Here is an 18,711-nt window from a genome sequence, read left to right as displayed (position 1 = left end):
ATCATCAGTTGGGACCTATCATTTTCTATCATGAAAAAGCTTCTTGGTTTTGAATTTGTCTAACAACAAAAAGAAGAAAATGTGCGGATAATCGATTAAACCAGAGGAACCTAAATATAAACAAATACCCGTGTGTGATGGAAGGGCTGAGGTTTTCAAAACCACTAGTGAAGTTTTACCTTGACAATAATAAACCATCCTGACTAGGGGAGCATTCTAGTTGCTATGGTAACATTATGGTAGTGAATGATCGCAGAGACAATGCCAGGCAACTTGAGACCTGGCTCTACTGACCATAAAGCAATTTAAATGTTGAGATGAGCTGATAACAAACTGGCATCCAAAAGCAACTGAAGAAGTGCCAGGATAAGGGAGCATTCGAGCTGCTTTCCTTCTTGCGTGACATCGATAAACAAAATCCCGGGGTGGGGGAGGGCTGAGTCTCTGTACAACAACTGCTGCAGCAACAACTCCATGCAGTTGTGGGCCTGTGATTTCCCAAAGCCAGCAACGTGAGACAAGGTGCACCGAGGTTCTGCAGCAGGAGGAGGCCTGAGCAAACTGCAGAGTGAAGGGAGAGGCTCCTAAAATGGGAGCACCTGTCCAAATGCACTGGCCTCCCCACCCCTCCGACCGGTTCGTGAGCATCTCATGGTCTCACTCCACCAGCTCTTTGGGTCAACGGACAGTCTCCTATTGACGTCGGTGAGCCATGGATTAGGCCCCAAGAACTCTTCCTGACCCCTGGGGCTAGCAGGTGATGGAGAGGGGTAGCCATGAGTCAGATAGAAACGCAGCTCTGCCTTCACCCGGAATGGTCCCAAGCTGCTGGACTTTCCCGCAGTAAACTAATTGAGCCATAATCACTTCAATGTTACTAGCATACAATACAAATCTGAGGAATGTGACGACTAAAATAGCATACTATTGCTGTAGCCCTGGCTTTCGTGCAATTTTCACTTACAGCTGAGTCATGGCAGGTCCCAAACCATTCACATCATCTCTTGGAAACCGAAATCGTATCCTCCAGAAAAGCTGGTGTAATCCTCCCAAGAGGATTTCCACGGGAATTGCCCCTGTCCATGTCTATGATTCCAAGCAACGTTGTAAATTGCAGAGCCGCTGGATTTCATCATTTAAACAGCCGGCTTTTCATTCAGCAGCTTCACTTTTCCTTCTGGTTTTCAAGGCTTAGATAAAACTGCACGAAAGAGGCAAGAAACTCTAACCGCCTGTGAACATCACCGGGTTAGAATCAGATAGTCACTGCTCCGTTCCATGCAGCAGACACATTATCTTATGAAAGTGTTTGGAGCCTGAAACTTAATGAACCGCTCACTTGTTTATTGTTTTCGCTAGCTGTGATATTATAAAATTCAATCAAGAGGAACCATTCTGCTTTTAGACCTTGTCCAAAGAGCAACTGTGAGAGATCTTCTTATTTGGTTCATGTGCAACATTAGCTGCTGCTTTCCTTTTTTTTTTTTTTTTTATTAAGGAGAAGAAATGAAATCATACCTAAGGTCCTACTTAACTTGCAATATTGTGGAAATTGTGGATTCTGCAATATTAGGCTTTCACCACAATTTTGTCAGCAGTAACCCCGTCGTGTGTGGGGCTGAAAGTGGGAACCCCGGCCACCCTAGAGCTGAGAGCCGTTGGCCCCTGCTCTCAGCCCTGGGCGGCCAACAGTGGAAAATCATGAAAAAGTAATAACAGACTTTATTGCTGCAAATAAAAAGGTCCATTATTACTTGCCTGCAATTTTCCATGGCTTGTCCGCCACTCACCTGCAATTTTTTGACAATCCTCCTGCAAGTCAAGTAGGGCCTTAATCATACCGAAAAAGCAGAGAATCCAGCTGTTAATGTCTCCCAATTAGGGTCACAGGGTTTAAGGCTAGAAGGAACGGCCAGATCATCTAGTCTAGCCTCCTGCATCTCACAAGCCACCACCACCACCCAGCATTCACGTACTAAACCCAGGAACCAAAATTAGACCGAAGTATTACAGACCAGATTAGATTTTTATGTGCCATGGGCAGAAAATAGGAGGGACCAAGATGCACTAGTGTCTGAGGCCCCTCTAATGGCAGGGGAATGATTAAGTGAGATAGACCCAGAGAATCCTGGCAAGTGACTTGCACCCACATGCTACAGAGGAAAGCAAAAAAATATATCTATATCCAAAATAACCCCCAAGGTCACTGCCAGTTGACCTGGGACAAAATTTCTTTGTGACCCCACATGTGGCAAGCCAGCCAGCCAACCACCTAAGAGAGAGAATGCTCCGTGCCACCTCAGAGCCCTGGTCTGCCCTGCCCAATATCCCATCACCAGCTGTGGCCATCCCTGATGGGGGTCGGGGGGGGGGGGGGGGAAGTCCCTTCCTGACCCCTGCAGGTGGCCAGCTGAAACTCTGAAGCATGAGATTTTAGGAGCATAAAACAGAACCCGGAAGTGAACCCCGGGGCTGCTGAGCCCTGCCCCTTATCACAAGCAATCCCGTCCTATCATCACACTAATAAAATAGTTCCAAATCCTACTAATCTGCACCCTTTGAGGAAAAACCTGTTGCTCTCTGTAGGCATTCCACAGAGCACAACGGATAGGGAAACCAATCTGAGCATTTGTTGCTCCACTAACCTTAACTGCCAATAATATAGAATATAAATATTTCTGCTCTGAGGTTTGTGTCATCTGAGGTTAAGCTAAAACCTACTAACATTCAGTGATAATCGCTACTTGACGCCATCCAGAGGGGTGATGGGATGAGTTAAGAGATCTGAGGCTTAATCAGTTGCCGTTGTACAACTCTTAATAAGTGTTGTGGGTGAGAGCAGCACAGAGCCTGTAAATGGGATTCAGGGGGTGCAGGGATAGAGAGCGAATTCCGAGTTCTGCATCTCCAAACGAAGACGGACTTGACGTCTCTGGGCTGCGATCTTCGTTATAGCAAGTGCTGTAGTCTAAGCTCGGCGTAAGCCGAAACTGCCTGGAAAGAACAGTTTCAGCACCGTGCCCTAACGAGCAAGAGTGAAATCCACCTCTTCAGCCAATGCCCCACTTCAACCTTAAGCAGTGCCTAGGCCTCATGCCTGACCTGTTCTGCTGGGGTGAATTTCATTCCAGACTAGTAACAGCTGCCCGAAACCTGTGGAAAGTATTAGGCAACTAAGCTAGCCTTCCCCTCTGCCATTCTGTTATAGCCAGCAGTCAGCATCTGACCTATGGCTCCAGGCTTGTTTTCTGAGTTTGGACACAAGCAACAATGTGATCACAACAGCCGTGTGAGTGAGAAGGGCAGAACTGCATCATTCCAGCCTTTTTAACAGCATTTCCACTCCTCCCAGAGCACAACAGGGCCCTGTTTCCTGTCTCTTCCCTGCTCCTTACCATGGGGCGGACATGCTCAGCTTCTTCCCGTTCCTCCAAAGCACTCTCAGAAAGGAGTCTGGATTTCACACACACTAAAATGAAGGGAAATCATTCTTCTAGCACAGACAGGAACATGCCTCCCAAATTAACTGCTCTGTGTGGAAGAGGAGAGGTCTGTCTGTATTTCAGTGTCTGTCAGGTTATTGCACCCAGAGCAAACCTATGCACCCTGCTTCTGTACTGTTATCCGAGGGCAGCAACAGTCACCCTGTGTCTTGTCCTGCAGAACTTTATAACAACATGTGCCCTCAGACAACAGAAGTGAAGTAATCCTGTGCAAACACCTCCAAAGAAAACCCAGCTGCAAATACATGCAATGGGCTTTGGGAGGGTGTGACAGGCTATACTCTTATGTTCACCCTTTTTACAGGACTATGAGAAATTTTGTTCAAAGCGTGCCCTGTGATGTATCATTTGAAAACTCATAATCCGCTGAACGTTATTGTCCTCATAAAATATGTGTATCAACATTGTATGTAAAGTTATAAGATTCTACTGTATTGCTGTAGCATGCTCCAAGTTTAGAGGCACAAACCAGTTCCTCAGGAAAAAAAGATGAACTAACACCTAAGCCAGGTGTCAACAAAGCCAAGTAGCCAAGGAAGAAGGGTATAAGCAAGACATTTAAATATTGGCAAAGAAACAGCTGGAGGTCCTGTCCCACAGACCTCCTGTCACCTGAACTGCAGCTGGAGATAATCCTCAAAGAGGAGAAAAAGATATAAGAATAGAGAACACACAACAAAAATTACCTCTCTCTCCTCCCTTTCTCTCTGCTCATGCCATCAACAGCACCTGAAAGAACACTGAACTGACTGAGGGGTCCTGGTTTGGAGACTTCCAGCCAGTAAAAGACTTCAAAGAGCATGTGATGAGGAAAACCTTTACTTTGAATTCATTTGGCTTGCTAAATTAGGTATTACTTTACATTTTATCTTTTATTTTCTTTGTACCCCAATTCTGACTTTTATGCCTCATTACTTGTAATCACTTAAAATCTTTTTTGTAGTTAATAAACTTGTTTTAATGTTTATCTAAACAAGTGTATTTGGACTGACGTGTTTGGGAATCTTCACTTGAGATAATAGGGTTTGTGCATAGCATTTTCCATTGATGAAATGATGGACTTTCTAGGAGCTTGTATTATCCAGAAGGAGTGTGCTGGGCAGTACAAGACACACATTTCTGGGGGAAAGTCTAGGACTGGGAATTTGCTGGTATCATGTAATTCATGACTGACTGGTCAGAGCATTCATGTAATTCAGCTGGGAGTAATTTACAAGCTAGAGGCTGTGTGTGAGCTGACCAGAAGCGGTTGCTCTCACAGTGAAGCAATGTAAAAGGCACCTTGCACCCTGGTAATGTCACAGGGAGGGAAAAGGAGAAACCAGAGTCACATCAGGAACCAGACACATTGCAAGCAAACAGGTTAGACCAAGAGGAATCCAGTAAGGGAGCGAGAACGGGTAGCACCTACTGCTCACAGATCTGTCCCTGGGGAGATTAGCACTGAGGACTGAGGATGTAGCTGGTTTAAGGATCGCTGGGAAGAGAGAATGAACCAGACCTTGTACTGACTGGATTAACAAAGTCATGCCTTGCACTTCAGTCTATGCAGAGGGTAAACTCTTCTCAAGGAGGGCTCAAGATTTATCATGCTGCATTTACGAGGAAACAAACATCGTCTCTTTCTTCTGCAAACCCTTGAGTCGGCCCATTGTGACACTTTTGACAAGTCACCCTGTACTTGGAAATCAGTTTAAGCTGCAAGTGAGTTTCTAAAGTAATGAAACAGCAAGGACTATATTGAGAAAACACGTGTCATGTCTTCTCTGCACACAGCGCTGACCTATGTGGATTTTCTACCCAGCCAGTCTTTTCCGATGGGAAATGAACAGGTTGCTCAAGGTCTGCAAGCTTTTCTGCATGTTGCTGTAGCAGTGTTCCTCACAGCATGGCATAGTCCTGGGGCTTTGTCCTCTCCTGATAACAGCGCTCTTGACATATGGCTCTACTTTTTCGCCCCCAGTTCCTGGGCACCTAAAAATAGCCAAGTGAGCAGATTCTGGCAGCCTGAAAAGTAAAAGCAAACACCACCCAGCCATCCTGCTAGGAGGCAGTGCCCAGCACTCCCAGCTCCCTGCACAGAACTCAGTGGAAATTACATTCTTTGTTTAAACCCATCGGCTTGTGCCACTTGCACAGCGCACCTTCCCCTGCTGTGACCGTCTGCCCTATTCATTCCTGCACGCAGGCCCTACAGCATGGGGTACAACTGGTCCTTCCCAAGCTTGGTGGAGTCTAGGCCGGCCGTCGTAAAGGGCTTACCCTTCCCCCCTGCCTGCTTTGGCCCCCTTGCTCGAGCTCTGTGGTTTATCCTGAATCAGAGTGGTTTGGAGTTCCCCCTTCTTCAGCTCACGCTAGCTCGCACAGAGCCCTGCAGTGCAGAGAGGCCTGCCGTCTGTTCTCAGGTCGGCTCGCTTTTCACCCGGAGCCTAAAAATGCCTCTTGAGACGGCCGGTAACAAGAAGACAGAATGACCTGCAAACGTCTCCCAACACGAGCGCTCCGAGAAGAACTGGGATTCCTGGACTAGATCGTGTGGGGTGAGCCCAAAGCTTGAACTGTGGGGCAGGGGCAAAGCAGGGGCTCCCCCATGGAGCCTCCAAGCACTCATGGAGACCTATTGCTGCCTCAGGCTGATTCCTGGCTTTAGACAGGCCCTGTCAGCGAGCAGGTGACGTGACCCTGGGGCCGAGTGACAGCACTGGTGCGTAGGTACCTGCAGAGGGACCGCGCCCACTGGCTGAAGAAAACACGGCCCCCGCTGGGGAGAACGAAACCTGCGTCGCGCACGGCTGTGAGTCACTGCTGAGGAACAGCACGGCTTTCATTCTTAGCGCTGCGTTTAACCTAACACAAGAGCACTTAACAGGGCTCAGCCTAGGGCTGAAGCCAAATGTGCAAAGAACAATGTACTGGGCTCTGCTCTAGGGTCCAAATTAACCCCTTCAGGTGCAGCTCCACACACCTCGCTGCAGACACAGGTCCTCATAACAAACTAGATGGGATCCAGAGCCACCAACAGTCTCCGTTCCCTCTACTCCAGAAGAAGATCAAGGCCCCATTCATAAGACTCTGCCCTGAAGCCCACGTGTGAGAGAGAGCGACTGTCTGATGGCTGAATGCCTCTTCCCTGCCAGTGTCACTCCAAGGCCGGGAGCTGACATGACGGAGGTATATACACACTGCGAGCAGATCGAGTGCCCCTATTCAGCCTCTCTCACAGTACCAGAACAAAGGGATGTTCAGCAGAATTGAAAGGTGACTCATATAACACTGTTGTATACGAAATGGTCTCTTTTATCAACCAGTGGAACTCATTGCCACAAGATACCACTGAAACTGAGTAGTAGGATTCTGAATTGTAGAATTCCGTATAGACATATTTCAGAGTAGCAGCCGTGTTCGTCTGTATCCGCAAAAAGAACAGGAGTACTTGTGGCACCTTAGAGACTAACACATTTATTACAGCATAAGCTTTCGTGGACTACAGCCCACTTCTTTGGAAAGCTTATGCTCTAATAAATGTGTTAGTCTCTAAGGTGCCACAAGTACTCCTGTTCTTTTTGTGTATAGAAATAGACATTTAGATGGATAATAAAACCATCCCCAGTTACAATAGCTAGAATAAAAAATGTATAACTATTATAAAATCTTATGCCTTGTGGCACAAGCCAACCACTCCTTGTCTGGGGTCATCAGAGCATTCTCCAGGGCAAATCCCAAAGTGGACAGATGTGCACTTTGTTATCTCCTACTGGCCAGGACGCCAACAAAGACGGATCATTTGCCCAGTTCGGAATGGCAATTCCTACACTATGCAATTCTGGGTCCTAGTGCCCCATAGCAATGGGATTTTTTGACCACTCCATCTACTGTTTGTCAACAGAATTTCTGTGAATTGCTGACAAAATATGTCGTTAGACTTTTTCTTTTAGTGGGAAAAGCTGGAAGGGGGGGGGGAAATAAACACAGAAACTGGAGCTGCCAGGGGCAGCATCTCCCCCGCCACTGAAACTGACAACAATCATTTCTGTTCTGCTGAGATCCTGAAAAAAAAGACTTCATTAAAAACATGTACTGTTCAAACATTTATATTTATAGATGCACCCTGGAATAATCAATGTGCTTAAAAACTCCATGCTGGCAACAGCAACATCTGTGCCTCTTTTCCTGATGAATAAACATAGCTTCTGCCAGGCTCAGAGGAACCATCCCACCTTGTGTATGGAAGAGCTAAAGTGGCTTTTTAAAACGGTCTGTGCGCTCCTGCTCTCTAGGTGCACCTGGCTCATTTATAATGCAGCTCCTGCAGCAGCTCCTTCACACAAAGCCTTCGGTTTTGTAACCTCCTTGTGAGGAAGATCCTGCTCAGTGAGAAGGGCTACAGTGATGGTCAGAGGATGGAGAACCTGCCTCAGGAGAGCAGACTTAAGGAGTTTGGCTTGTTTAGCCTAACCAACCAGCCAACGGCTGAGGGGAGATATGATTGCTCTCCACAAATACATCGAAGGGCTAACCACCAGGGAGGGAGAGGAGTTATTTAAGTTAAGGGTCAATGCTGACACAAGAACAAATGGATATAAACTGGCCACCAAGAAGTTCTTCTTCCAAGGAGAGAACTGGGGGCAAAAAAACCTAGACTGAAATGGATAAGTTTTTGGAGGGGATGGTATGATGAGGTTGCCTGCAATGGCATATGGCCCAACCGTGCCTGCTATTAGCAAATCTCTCCAACAGCTAGAGATGGGACACTGGATGGGGAGGGCTCTGAGTTCCGACAGAGAATTTCCCCCCAGATGTCTGGAGGTGGGTTTCACCCACATGCTCAGGCTCTAACTAATCATCATTTTTGGAGTTGGGAAGGAATTTTCCATCAGGTCAGATTGGCAGAGACCTGGAGGGAGCGGAGAAAGGTTCACCTTTCTCTGCAGTGTGGGACATGTGTCACTGCTGGTTTGAACTAGAGTAAGTGGTGGATTCTCTGTAACTTGAAGTCTTTAAATCACGCTGTGAGGATGTCGGTAACTCAGCCGGAGGTGAGGGGTCTATTACAGGAGTGGCTAGGTGAGGCTCTGCAGTTTGTGTTCTACAGGAGGTCAGACTGGATGATCAGGGAGGTCCCTTCTGGCCTTAAGGTCTGTAAATGGGCAAATGGGACTCGGAGAAGGACGTTCTGCCTGTGAGCTCATATCCAAACTGTGTTCTATGTGTTTAAAAACAAAGCAACCCATTGCAAACAGTGGCTTGGCTCCCAAGCAGCCAGGCTCCCAAGCTAGGTCTATCTGCTGTGCCAATTCAAGACAACGGAGGTGCACTAGGATCACCCTCATGATGCTCTGTGCTGTGACCTAGGACTTGGATGTCACATTTTTGCTTACGAAACAATCATCTGTGTAGCGAGGCGCAAGAGCAACACAAATCCAAAGCAAAGACACACAGAACAGTGACTAGTATTTCCATGTGTCACATAAAGTGCTGTGCCATCTTGGAGCAGCAATGGGGCTGCACTGCAGGGTACGAATGCCAAAGGAGCAAAGCCCTGTTAATTCAAAGCAGCATCTGCGTTAGCACAGGGCCTGATCGGTTTTGACATTAAAATGCAAATAATGAATGTGGTTTAGCACAACAGCAGCAAGGCCTTGTGCAGTAAGGAAACACTGCATGGCGGTGGCACCATTCCTCCCAGCGCCCGGCACCCTGGGCTCCTTGCAGCCAACAGTCGTTCTCGCTCCCCGAGCAGGAAGCCAGGATTCTGGTCACACCCAGCAGCCACCTCCAGCCCCATCTGTCTCTCCACCATGGATGCCAGGAGCTCAACCCCATGAGCCACCTCTCACCAATTGTACAGATTGTCCTGCTGTGATATTCGGAAGGTTAGATGATACTCACATGGACTAAAGAATGCCTCATTAACATTACTGCCCTTAAAACCCTGGCATTTCGGGCAAGAGTGCCTAGTAATGGAACAGCTCACAAGTATGCCCCTATCTATGAGAACTAGAGATGATGCTGCAGACATGGGGAAATGCAGACTATGGCATCAGATACGCCCTGCAGGGGGCAAAATCTCCCTGCCCCTAGTGCATTTTTAATGACTTGGATAATGGAGTGGAGAGCATGCTTATAAAATTTGCGGAGGACACCAAGCTGGGAAGGGTTGCAAGCACTTTGGAGAATTCAAACAACCTTGACAAACTGGAGAATTGGTCAGAATTCAACAAGATGAAATTCAATAAAGACAAATGCAAAGTAGTGCACTTAGGAAGGAAAAATCAAATACACAGCTACAAAATGGGGAATAACTAGTGAGGTGGCAGTATTGCTAAAAGGGATCTGGGGATTATGGTAGATCACACATTGAATATGTGTCAGCAACGTGATGTAGATGCGAGAAAGGCTCATATCATTCTGGGGTATATTAACAGGAGTGTCGTATGTAAGACACAGGAGGTAATTATCCCACTCAGCACTGGTGAGGCCTCAGCTGAAGTTCTGTATCCAGTTCTGGGTGCCCCACTTTAATAAAGATGTGGACAAACTGCTGAGGGTCCAGAGGAGAGCAACAACAATGATGAAATGACCGATGAGGAAAGGTTTTAAAAACAGGGCATATTCAGTCTTGAGACACAGAAGGGACCGGAGTACAGCCTTCCAGTATGCTCAGGGCTGTTCTAAAGAGGACAGGGGTCAATTGTTCTCCATGACAGGACAAGAAGTCATGGGCTTAATCGGCAGATTAGGTTAAATAGTAGGAAAAACTTTCTAGCTCTCAGGGTAGTTAAACTCTGGAACAGGCTTCCAAGGGAGGGTGTGGGATCCCCGTCACTGGAAGTTTTTAAGAACAGGCTGGACGAATACCTGTCAGGGCTGGCCTAGGTATATTTGGTCCTGCCTCAGTGCTGGACTTAATGACCTCTCAAGGTCCCTTCCAGCTCAACAAGGACAAAGGTGCTAGATTAGAAGAGATTGACTCCCTGGAGTGTAATGAGTGTGGGCATTGTAGGAATTCAGCTGTCTTAGTAGTTTTGCACTAAGTTTAAAAAGAAAAGAAAAAAAAAAGAGCCAGTACCCTTAAAGCGTTAGCAGCCTACACGCACTGCAGTCAGTCAATTCATCCACTGAGTTAATCTAAACAGATTTTCAATTAGAAAGTGTGCGCCATCAGGGGGCGTGATGTAAACCTGGTCAGCATCGGCCTTGCTGCTCTGCATGCTGCAGGCATTTTTAGTTTGAGCACAGTGGCAGAATCAGCCTGTATTTTGCTCCCCAGTCCTGCATTCTGACAAGTCTTCTCTAGGATGCTGGTTTCAGTTGCCAGAATTTTATCAAATTATAATGACATAAGTTAAAACTTTTGATCTGTCCATGTGCTGAATATCCCTGCAGGTCTACCACCATCTGCTGCACCTCTGAATTTATCTGTAAACAAACTGGTAGAAGCTGGAATTCAATCAAGACAGATTACCACCTCCTACTATACATTGATCCTTTATCATAGCTACTGTCAAGGAAATCTAACTGGCCTCTTTCATACTGTGACAGTGCTTAATATTACGTCGAGCAATCTAGTAATGTTTGTATCTGAGATTAGTATGTTGCACTGCATTTTATCCAGAGAAAAGCAGAGGGGAAGCTGATATGCCTTTAGCAAGCAGTTACGAAGTGCTGCATGCCAAAGAGGTCCTTTCCTCCTGAATGAAATGTCCCTAGGTTCTTGTTGCCGTCCAGCATTGAGAAGTTCTGTGCTACGCTGACATTTCTCCGGCTCTGAAGCGGTTCTCTGTATTATCTGTTATCTTGATTTGATGTAGGGACTATTAAAAGAGGCTTCAACCCTGGCTCTCCAGCCACACACAGAGACTGAGACTAAATTTCATTTACAATTAATTACATTCTGAGAAAGCACTTTGCATACCAGAGGCTAATTTCTCCCTTGTAACAAATTTCTGATTACTGGGTTGATATACTGTCTCTAGGAACATTCCCACTAATAGTGATGTCATATCATCTTTATTTTCCCGCCAGGACCAAAGAACAGCCAGTTTGAAATTCTGTCTGGGATGCTGGAACCTCTACATTCACCAGAGATACCTTCCTTCCGGGATTCATATGGGCTCTGGGCCAAGCCTGACGCTGTAGAGCCAGTGACCCTATTCTGAAATGCACAGCCAGGTAGCAGCGCTGGGCTCAATTCCCACAATTCATTTCTCAGTGATCTGAAAACTGATTGGAAGCAAAGGGGAAAGTTTAGGAACAGGGGATGTGCTTCTGGATGGGACCTTCTTGGTCATCGAGTCCAGCCCCTGCTCTCACAGGCAGCCCTGTCAGTTTCATCCATAAATTTGTCAAGATCCATCTTAAAACCAGTTCGGTTGTTTTTCCTCACTCTTGCTTTGGGGAGGTTTTTCCAGAACAATGACCCCTTGGGTGGTTAGAAACCTCCTTCTCATTTCCAGTGAAAGCTTCTTCACGGTCAGTTTATCCCCCGTGGTTCTTGTGCTAACATTGTCCTATAGCGTAAATCGCTTGTCTCTCACCCTGCTGTTCACCTCCCCACCTTCCTAGGCTTATCTCCAAAATCCATGGAAAGGGAAATCTCCCCTCCGCACACCAGTGCTGCCTTCCCGAAAACCCACTGTCAGACTGAAAGCGTGGCAGCAAGGAGTGGCATTTTCAGAAGTACTCAGCACAGACCTAGCTGCACTGAAAGCAAAGGGAAACCTCCCTCTGACGGCGACAGGAGCAGAGCTAGGCCAATGGGAAGCACATCCCTGGATGTCTGTGTGTGTGCCTGATTCGCCTCACAAGACACAAAGCCAGGATCACCTATCCCAGTTCAGGTGGGTGTTTGGAAATGTGCCAGAGAAGAGAGAGGATGAGCACGGAGACCCACATGTTAATGAGATGAGTATCTCATGAAGATGGACAATTCAGCACAGTTCTAGATATATTTCATTCAAAGGGTCCATATGCTGTGCATTCTGGGAGCTCGTTTAATAAAGAGTTGTGCAATGATCTTCTGCTCCTGTTTCCCGGCTTTGCTCCGCTACAGAATAAACACGATTGTGAACGCAGCGATGCCAAGGGCCTGCAATGAAACGCTGGCTTCCTTTGTAAAGGGAGTGACACAAGTGGCTGGACAGATGGCCTAAGAGTGCACTGGGCCCACCAGGGATTGGAATGGATGTACCATGATGACGAGCTTTCATGTCACAGCGGCTGCTTTAGAAGCATGCAAGCCAAGCATGGAAACTATGCGTAAAACGTCTGTTGAAAAAGCACCCCTCTCTGCAGTAAATCCCACGTCTCTCTGCAATATGGGGTTACCCATGTGAAATTCACACTCATCAAGAGATTTCACCCAAGATGCTCCTCACCACAGGCTATCTTAGTACAGGGGAGTGCAGCCAGAGTTTGTCCGGCTGTTTATGGGAGTTGCATAGCCAGGACTGAAAATGGAAGAGACGCCTGACTTGCTAACATCACTCGGACAAGTCTCATCCCCACTGCCAAGCTTTTTAGAGTGTCAATACACTGGTCACACAGGGCTGTCTCTCAGTACTGTCCCCCCAGGAATGCAGGCCAATGAACAGCTGTGGCCTTTGGCTTTGAGAAATAAATATAGCAAAGGCATTAATTCTCATTGTGGCCAGATTGAACAGCCATTGGGCATGTAACATTAAGGTCCAGAGGAGGAAGCAATAGGACGTTATCAAATCTAATTTAGCCCATTAACCTGGGATCACTGCCGTACCACATTTCAGCCTAAAAACAGTATGAGATTTGCAGAATCAATGAAAACAGTTTAATCCCACAATCTTTTTTTAATACAGTTATATAACATAAACGAGCCACCTTCTCTCAAGAGCCATGGAAGCCTAACAGATAAGCACACTAACTAATAAAATACAGAAGACACATTGTTAAGCCAAACATGTTTTAACTGAATAAAAGAAACATGTAAAAAAAGCCTGAATCCCGATTTCAATGGTTCAAGTGCACACTCATGAACCACAGCGCATATTTAACTGCAGTTTTTAAAATTTTCCATTCTCATCATAATTTTTTGGCCATGAAAAGAAGAAATATCACCCCAAAAAATAAAATGCTCACCCAACCAAATCTACTACTGTACCCCTTTCAGGAGTCTGATTTATCTTGTGTACCCCCAAGTTTCACCTCAATTAAAAACTGCTTGGTTACAAAATCAGACATAAAAATCCAGAAGTGTCCCAGCAGACTGTTACTGAAAAATGGCTTGCTTTCTCATTTGTACCATATAATTATAAAATAAATAAATTGGAATATAAATATTGTATTTACGTTTCAGTGAATAGAATATAGAGCAGTATAAACCAGTCACTGTCTGTATGAAATTTTAGTTTGTACTGACTCCACTAGTCCTTTTTCTGTAGCCTGTTGTAAAAATAGGCAAATACCAAGAAGAGTTGGTGTACCCCCGGGAAGACCTCTGCGTACCCCCAGGGGTACATGTACCCCTGATTGAGAACCACTGAGTTAGAGGCAGGGCCGGCTCCAGAGTTTTGGCCACCCCAAGCAGCCAAACAAACAAACAAACAAAAAAAGCCGCGATCGTGATCTGCGGCGGCAATTCGGCGGGAGGTCCTTCGCTCCCAGCAAGAGTGAGGGACTGTCCGCCGAATTGCCACCGAACAGCTGGACGTGCCGCCCCTCTCCGAAATGGCCGCCCCAAGCACCTGCTTGGTAAGCTGGTGCCTGGAGCCGGCCCTGGTTTAGAGGAACTTTGCATTACAGGGCACAAGTACTAGACAGATAGTCAGTTCCCATTCTGAAATGTTACCCTGTTCGTATGTAAATTCAAATCTTAAGACTGAAGTGTCATCAATAACTCACAGAGCTTGAAATAAATGTTTGACATGTTGGCCTTAGCCCTGTATTTCCTCATATTTTTCTGGTTTCAGCTACATCCTGAATGTCAGTTAAGCTCAGTGTGTGTGTTTCTCTGATTGTTTCAATTAGGGCTTTGGGCAGTGCTAGAAGAAGCGCAATTTGTAAGCATATTATAATTGCAAAGCAAAACATTGTAAACACCACGGAAAATGCTTTGCCTAAATTAGAGGCAAACTAAGACCTGATACAAAAAAAATCTAAAAGCATTTGCAAGCCAAATAGAATTCTGTAGTGTGCAATCCACACCAAAGCAAATGACATACAACACTAATTAGTGAAGATTACACAGCAATTAACATGATTATGATTATGCTAGTTGAAATAATTTATACCATAATATCCCCACTTGCATTGCAATACAATGCATGTCCAGAGAAAAAAGAATATCGACCAAATTATGCTCTTGGTTCTGCATGTATGAAAACCAGTACAGCTCCAAGGAAGTAAGAGAGAAGAACTTGTCCAAATTTCTCTAAGAAATTTTCCTGTCATGCTATCAATGCAAGGCAATAAAGTTTTTAATAGAAATTATTTCCTTTTGATAATATAATGTTTTAAAATAAAATAAGTAACATGGCCATTTCCTGACTGCTCCAAGACCTCCAGTTCTAACATAATAAGAATATTCAAATACTGAAATCCAAACCTAGGTGATCTCCCTTTTTTGTGTGTCTTCAAGCGGTTCTTTCCCTATGATAGTAAACATATAAATAAATTATAAAGTTCAAAGTAATTTATTATCTGGGATTAGGCTCTGACTATCATCAGATACGAACAGTGAGCCCCCACAAGATCTTAAGAACAATTGGATGTATCCTGATCTGTTTTCATGGACATGAAAGTGTGACACTGTCCTCTCAAGACTCAAGAGCTACAATTGAGAGCTGTGCTGATGGCTTTATGTGGTCAGTGTTGCTGCCATATGTGCTACCACATCTGAGAGAGACTAAGCTTTGTTTCCAAGAACTCCCTTGGATGGCAGGGTCTAACAATGCTAAGGAGGCACCAGGGGGAAAGAATAGCTAGGGATGTTCATCAGCCATCGACTTGGAATTGAAATCCTTGGATGCTTTGCATTCACAAGGGCAGCGTAGCTGCAGTGAATAGTGCCACAAGGTTCCCAAGATGAGATAGCATGTGCTAAGTGTCACAAATATATGTCTGTCTTCTACTCCTGCCGTCTTGTAAACTAGTAACAGCTCATTGAGATCATCTGGGGAAAGGGGAACTCTGCTTCAAGAGAGGAACCTGACAGCTTCCAAACAAGATCCTGCAGGAAGACTAGCACCAGAGGGACCAGAGCAAGTAACTCTCATTCGTCAAGAAGAGTTGTCCTATGGCATGAAAAGAGATTGAGTGAAACTGTGTCTCTTACTCCTCCCCTTCGCTCCTGACGGTAGCTTCACTCACCTGTTGTAACAAGGTCTGCAGAAAGTCTTTGCAGATCCCATAATCACCAGTGCTGGGCGGCACTCATCTTTGGTATTTGCAGAGAGACATTTAAAGCTTGAGCAATGTAAATATTTACTACCAGGTTGCCGGCACAGATGCCAATCGAGCCAAAATTACCATTGCAGACAAACGTAAACATTGTGCCATTTTGTCATCACTCCTCTTGGAAGAGTCTATACTAATATTGCAATGAGCATGCCTGAACACACCTGCCCTCTACTGCATGAAACTAGAGCCACATGTCACAGGCCACACACTAGTAACAGCTGATGGAGCTGCTCCTTTTGCAGCAGGACAGTCAAAGTTCTGTCCCCACCATCACCATGAAGCTCCAAGTATGCATCATTGTGAGAACCATGACGTTTCTAGGGTGCAGTGGGCTTGTTACCAAATCAATGGGCCTAGAGAAAAGACAGACCCTTCATCCCACAGAAGAGTATCTGCAAGGAACCCAGAGTGTAAGAGATGACTGCTATAGTATAACTTCAGTCTAGTAGGGATGTGACGAATACCCAAAACCGTTATGATTTTTATGTGTGTGTCCAGTCACTCTGGGACTGTTCAGAATTGTTTGGATACTGACCCCTCCAAGTGAAGGCCCTCTGAATAGTCCCCTATCTCCTGCATACTGGGCTTAGAAGCTCTGTAGTTCAGCAATTTCAACCTTGTTACCCAAGGATGCAGTAAATTCACATAGTTTTGAATTCACTTTCTAATAAAAGGTTGACAAGTTATTCCGACTGTGAGATGTCTCTGATTTACTGGGATTCAGAGTTGACAGCCATTTTTGTCCAAATACTTAATATCAGAGAATTACAGAAAAAGTTAATCAAATTCCTGATCTCTGTACACTGGGCTGAATATAATAGCCTTATATCACTCCCTTTTGGGAGCTGCTAGTTCGGGAAAGGAAAACTATCCCGCATATATTAGCAAGAAGTGAATGCTAGGTAGATTTGTTTCTCATTTCTGGGGGTTTATGTAAGCAAAATCTTAATAAAACTGAGATCAACTGAGACAAGACGCATAGGCTCTTTCTCATTAACTCACTAGATTCATCATCTTCCGTTTGTTTTCATTTGATACAGCTTCCTGCCTAGTACTTCAGTCTTAGATTATCTGAGGCCATTTGCAGGTATAAAGTTAGGATTTGGACTTTGCCTTTCCATGGACTTTAGAACGACTCGAGATTGTGACATCTCTTCCAGCCTGAATGCAAAGGATTGCTTTGAAATTAGGTCATGGCTGGACCAACATGTTGCTTTTATTTCTCTCTCTATAGAGATAAATACTGTGCTGCCCACAGTCTCCAATGCTGCCCGTTTAGTATAAATCCAGCACAGTTCATCTCAATAATGTAGTTTAATCCATAATTTCTGATTTATTGCCATTCATTTGCAGTTACGCCTAAGTAATTTGGACCAAAGACCTAAGGCAGCCATAGGAATGAAGATCAAAGCATTCTTAAATACAATGCTAGAGTTGAATTCTGCACACTAAGCATGCTCTGCTCTCTGATGAAGGACTCGTGTCAATTACCTATGCCTAAGTCAAACCATTGCTTTTATTGGTTTTAAATTCCATTTCATGCCAGCAATAGACAAGGCTCAGAAAGGCATTTTCAAACTACCACAAAAGGTATTTAAAATATTAGCTGCGCGGGGACTTGCTCTTCAGAAAATTAATTCTGGTTTGTATTTATTTTACCATGTAAACCTGAATTCACAGGGCTCAGACCGCTGCACAATAAGAATGGAGTGTTTAACATTACAGGGAAGACACCAGTATTAATCTTGAAAAATCACATAAACTCCGTGTAGCTACATATCAGACGCTGCACACAACTACAGGGTGACTATACATCATGTAGGCACTAAACCCCACTTTGCAATGACTGCAGTCTGAAAGTCAGGTAATTTTGTATACAGAAATGAAAAAGATATGTGCACAATATAAGCAAAAACGACTTGGAGCTAGATTGTGCCAAGGATTGTGTGGGCATGAGACGTGCCAGGGGGTAACCTCCTCCCTTGCCCCACTGCACACACAAAGCTCTTATGTTCTTGTATAGTCTCCCTGGCCTTGGTTCTGGGTATGCTAGAGAAAGCAGGTGGGTGGTAAGTGGGTAGAGGCTTGGCTGGGTGCAGCTGATCTGGGGAGAGGAGTACTGCAAATAAATACTGGGAGAGATTCCCTTCCCTACGCAGCCCCTGGGCCAATGGAGCTATGCACCTTCTCCCACGCAGGGCTCCTGGCAAAGCAATGACATAGACTTTGATCTGAGGACTTCTGAAAATCCAGCCCATGTAAGTGCTTCACATCTGAGATGTAAAGTCACTGTCTGTCTGAAGATCCCCATAATACCAGGGAGGAATTTCAAGTAAGATGCCCACCTTGTGTCTTCATTTCCAGGGCTATTTGGAGGGTTTCAGTCAAATCCTTAACACTTAGGTGCCCAATTCTGAACCCTTCCTCACGCAGAGTAGCATTTCCTCATGTCAGGATTCTCTCTGGTTTCAACTGGCCTGTTCCCAGGAATAAATTCTAACCCTGCAAGCAAAGGCTGCACACTTGGCTAATGTCGTTTTGTGTGTGTTTTATGTTCCGACCTTTTTCCGGGGCTAATTTCCTCAGTTTCTAGTCCCTTACAGCTGTGAGCCAAGGTGAGCCACGTTAAGTATCTAGCTGTCTGGCTGCTGATATATGCCATTGTCCAACTTGCTTACGGCTTATTTACATTTTCTTCAAGAATTAACATGTCAGACATTTATACACTTTCATATAAAATCTTCCCTCAGTGGTAAACATGTGAGCGTATGGCACA

General features: G+C 45.3%; 1 protein-coding gene across 14 annotated transcripts in view; it reads right to left on the bottom strand.

Annotated features, from left to right (window-relative positions):
* MYO18B (myosin XVIIIB) overlaps positions 1-18,711 on the bottom strand; it is a 198,265-nt gene that overhangs the window by 5,873 nt on the left and 173,681 nt on the right. The window lies entirely within an intron of this gene.

This window comes from Chrysemys picta, chromosome 15 (assembly GCF_011386835.1).
Source record: "Chrysemys picta bellii isolate R12L10 chromosome 15, ASM1138683v2, whole genome shotgun sequence".
Classification (NCBI taxonomy): Eukaryota; Metazoa; Chordata; order Testudines; family Emydidae; genus Chrysemys; species Chrysemys picta.
This window is presented reverse-complemented; position numbering and strand designations above follow the sequence as displayed.